Source organism: Ciona robusta, chromosome 13 (assembly GCF_009617815.1).
Source record: "Ciona robusta chromosome 13, ASM961781v2".
In the NCBI taxonomy this organism is placed as follows: domain Eukaryota; kingdom Metazoa; phylum Chordata; class Ascidiacea; order Phlebobranchia; family Cionidae; genus Ciona; species Ciona robusta.
In genome coordinates this window covers 2,593,707-2,598,620 of record NC_143247.1, presented here as the reverse complement: position 1 = coordinate 2,598,620, position 4,914 = coordinate 2,593,707, and the positions used below count along the sequence as shown (strand labels likewise).

Sequence of the window (4,914 nt, the reverse complement as noted above, 5' to 3'; positions counted from 1 at the left end):
TAATCTTTTTTTTAAATAAAGAAAAAATGGAGAATATTTCAAAAAGGGCAAAATTTTGTTAAGATTGGCAAATTAATCTTTGTTTCCGCCCGGGTTCGAACCGGGGACCTTTCGCGTGTGAGGCGAACGTGATAACCACTACACTACGGAAACTTGCGTAGATACCCCGCGAAAGCTGGCTCTAATACCTAGGGCCCGTTTAAGTTAAGTATTACTTAATAGTTATACCATACCTAGAATATTTGTTATAAGGTTTAGATAATGTATTAAAACGTTTAGTTTTGTTAAGAATACGCTTTAAAGAGTTATATATAGTTCAATGCAACATTAAGCAGTTTAGTTAATAGGGGGGAAGACGGGACACATTTAGCACATAATATCCAAATATCCTGATCATAACTTAAACGATTAACAACGGTTTATGGGAGCCGTGAGGATGCGGTTTTATAATTCTTTTAATGTTATTAGTTTACCACCGAAAAAATAGAATGTGTCCCATCTTCCTTTATCTTACTATATATGTATATATATATATGACTTCTCATTAAAATGGTGCACTTTTCTATTGAATCTAGATATTGCTAATATTTAACTAGAAATTGAGTAACGCGCGAGTTAAGATTACAGCGGTACAACCAGCGTCGCGATTTAGTGAGGCGCGTTCTGTCGTGACACGTATTTTCCCGTGGACCGAAATGAACTCACCGTTGGAGCGAAAAGTAGGTCATGTCTGCTCGAATTCGAACCTGAACGAACTCAGCTTTAAGAGATAAAAGAAACGGCTCGTAGCCGCGTCGTTTGCGGTTGTATTTTGTACTCGTTTACCCAGCTTATATTCACAGCAGTTCGCGCGGGTTTTAGTGACAGTTTTCTATGTTAGATCATGTGTACGAGTGAGGAATTCAGTCCGTGTCGCGCCGATGAGAAAAATGAGGCTCGTGTCTTTCAATTGACTTGGCCTAAATTTTTGGCGGGTCACTCGGATTTCGAGGAAATGATGTGGTTAAAGTCGTCGAACGTGCTTAAAATATAGGCCGAGTTATATTTGCACTGTAAAGTTATTTTATAACCGGTTAGCGTGTGAGAAAATGTATAATTTAGCAAAGTAAGCTGTTATCCTGCCCCACTGCTATAGTAACGTGTAAACTTTGCTTGTGTAACAGCAAACCGTCGAACTAGTACAGATGAAAAGGTACAGACAAGTCAAAACTACGCAGTCTAGATTCATTAGGTACATTAAACTATAACCTTTTAACTGCTTTATGAGATAATTATACGAATATTAAACTACGTGAAAAACAAGAGTTAAATTGCACTTGACTTAGGTTGTATATTACAAAATGGCGTAAAACGTACACGCAAGAATTTGAACGCCGCTGAAAGAAACGCTCGCCTATTTTCATGGTATTTGTGTTCAGTTCAATCGAGTGTGAACGCTTTTTTTCTCGAAATTACTCGTTGTGTTTGCATCGCTTCACGGCCAGAGTTTGGTTTCTTTGAAATGCATGAGATGTTATGTATGGCGTGTACCAATATTCGCATATCAGATTCTGTATGATGGTAAAACAAGAAAGGAAATATGCACGGCGCCGGTTCAGGTCCAGGATGCTTTTCATTTACAGGATATTGAATATTGCTGTGCAGTTAGTTCGTAGTCTTAAGCAGAGGAACATAGCTACAAAGCGTAGACGTTGCATTGATAGTGTAACTTGAATCTAAGTCGTAGGGTTTACATTATAGCTCTGTCTTCTATTATTGGTTTATTAGTTTATAGGTAAAGTATAAATGGCGGGGTTTTAAAGCGTCGGATTTATAATACGACATCGTTTCAGCTACTTTTATTATATTTAAACATATAGTAGGTTGGGGGAAGATGGGACACATTATCATTCTATTTTCTCGTCCCATTTGGTACTAAACAAAGAGCATTTAAAGAATTATAAAACCGTATCCTCACGATTTCCATAGACCGTTGTTAATTGTTTAAAACACGATCAGGATATTTGGATATTCTGTGCTAATGGTGTCCCATCTTCCCCCACCCTACTATATGTTAATTTTAGTTGCTATAAAGTACGTCTTTAATTTGTATTAATTAGGATTTTAGCGAAGTATAAATACGACTATGTTATAAAACGAAATTTTACAATAAGACGTTACGCCGTCTTTAAGATATTTAAAAGTCAGTTACTGGTAATAGTTAACTTTATTAGTTGCGGTAAAGCGTGTTCATAATTCGTGTATGAAATAGTGCAGACTTTAGCAGACAGTCATTTTATATATGCAAATTAACTGTCTCTGTATACACGATTTATATTAGCCTTAAGTTTTCGCTTAGACTGTTAAGTTTATAATTACCATATATACAAATACGGTATGATCTCCTGGTTAAATTGCGTCTAATACATCAAGCCCATTTCCACCTAATTTGATGCACATTTCTAAGCAATAAATAGGTTTTTAGTGGTTTCGCATTATTTATATGTTTGTATTATCGTTTCGTCGTTCGTTACGTTAATTTTGGGAAAGTTATTCTGTTAGAGATATAATTATGCTGACCGAAACAGTATAGTAGGGTAGGGAAAGATGGGACACCTTTAGCACATAATATCCAAATATCCTAATCGTGTTTTAAACAATTAACAACGGTGTATGGAAGTCGTAAGGATACAGTTTTATAATTCTTTTTGAAGGTCTTTGTTCACTACCATATGGGACGAGAAAAGATATGGAAAAGTGTCCCATCTTCCCCAACCCTACTATATATATTTATAGGTTAGGGTAAGACGGTCCATGTTTTCATTCTTTTATCGTCACATTTGGTAGTAAACAAAGAAATATTAACAGAATTATATAACCGTATCCTTACGACTCTAAAATCGCGTTGTTAATTGTTAAAAACACGATTATGAATTATATGATATTGTGTACGTTATCCACCTTATGCCCGAAAAACACGCTTAGGAAATATGGGATATTATGTTATAACAGTATCTATTTTACCCGACAGTACTATATGCAATAAAGCTAATACAGACGTACAAATTATCAACTAGAACGGTTTCACATTGCATTCAAACGCCGCTGTTTTTCCTGTTGAAATGCGAGCACATATTTATTAGACTTGTTTATTAGGTAGACGCATAAACGACCTGCTTTGACCTGGCCTACAGTTATCGTTTTGTATGCCAATACGCTGCAAGCACGTTTTGCTACAGAATGACCGCCTTTAAACCAACCTACGCTGTATGCTAAAGCATTTGAATGCAAATTTCCGACGCATGTAATATATCATGTAATGAATATAAAGCATACACAAACTGATACGAAGCTATATTATGTCTACGCAATTTGACGCTTGACTGTTACCTAAAATTACGCGATTTTACCACAAATTGTTACCGCAATGTAATAACAGCATGTTTTAAAACTAATTCTAATATTTTGAATGTTTAATTAGGAAAAATTAAAACATTTTCGTTTTAAAACAGTTTTTTTCTTTTTTAGTCCATATGGGTGAGGTTCTATGGCGCGGCGCTATGGGATCCGCGATTTAGGCCACAGTTGGCACATTACCCCGACACCGAAGGTGCTAAAGTAAATGGAATTTTTAAATATTTAAATTTTGCCAAAATTTTTACTTTTAATTTATCAAAGCCAAAAAATTAATAAAAAATATTTTTGTTAAAAAAAATTGCGAACTTATTTTATTAGTTTACTACCTTATGGCAGTCTGTTTTATGTTCGCATAAGATCGTATCTAAGCGTACAGAAGAACACGTTCAGGCACGTTGTTCCAAGTAAAACAAGCGCTGGCTGAAAATTCAGGACGCCGGTATATGTGTATTGTTTCCTTTAAGAGCATATGCTCGTATGCCCGCTTCATTCTTTGGCTATTATGACTAAGTGCTTTAAGGTAAGATGGATACCGTTAGCACACAATATCCTATATTTCGTAATCGTGTTTTGCAATTAACAACGCTATTTTAAGTCGTGAGAATATGGTTATATAATTTTGTAAAATATTTAATGCTAAATAGAACGATAAAGCGAATGAAAACGTAAACCATTTTACCCCAACTTACTATATAGTGAGCAACGTGCTGTTTTGATATGTTGTGTCTAAAATAAATGTACTTTTTTTATACAATGCCTAAATAAGTTAGTCGTTTTATCTAACCCCTAAACGTGTCACTTTATAGTAGGTTTTATAGTAGGAAACAAAGAATATTTAGAGAATTATATAACCGTATCCTCACAACTTCAAAAGAGCGTTGTTAATTGTTAAAACACGATTAGGAAATATGGGATATTATGCGCTAACAGTATCCATCTTACCCTACAGTTCTATATGCATTTTCGCACTCGAATTTTGTAAAATTAGTTCATATTAGTCACTATAATGCTTCAGAAGTAAGTCGCTTCGTGCATCGCTTATTAAACATTTTAATTTTTCCAAAGTATTCCAAAAATGCAAATGTATACTCCAGCCTTTACTTTGTATTATATTATAATTGGTACTAATGTACATATATAATACATAGGCCATTTTAAAGCGTAGTTTAAACTGTTAGCTGCGTTTTAAGACGCAACGTTCACACAGCTTTAAGTCTAGATAATAGGCTATAGTATACGTAGCATGCTATATAGTATAAGACGTTATATGCAATACATTTTTATGCCTTGTATAGTTACAGTTCAGTTATTTTCTTGAGGTTTAGATTAGTTGTAGTGTGAATTGTTTCGCTATTTCGTACAGCATCACCTATTGCATGTACTGTGCCTATACGGGTAGTAAGTATAGCAAAGAACAATAATACACGATATATACATAGTTATTAAGGATACATATATGTTACAATTACTTCTGTATTGTATAGTAGGGTGGGGGAAGATGGGACACTTTTAGCACAT

The 4,914-nt window shown here is 34.7% G+C and overlaps 1 non-coding gene across 1 annotated transcript; it reads right to left on the bottom strand.

Moving 5' to 3' along the window:
- Positions 1-80: 80 nt before the first annotated feature.
- Positions 81-153, bottom strand: Trnav-cac (transfer RNA valine (anticodon CAC)). Its single transcript has one exon. It is a non-coding gene; the product is annotated as a tRNA-Val (tRNA).
- Positions 154-4,914: the final 4,761 nt, after the last annotated feature.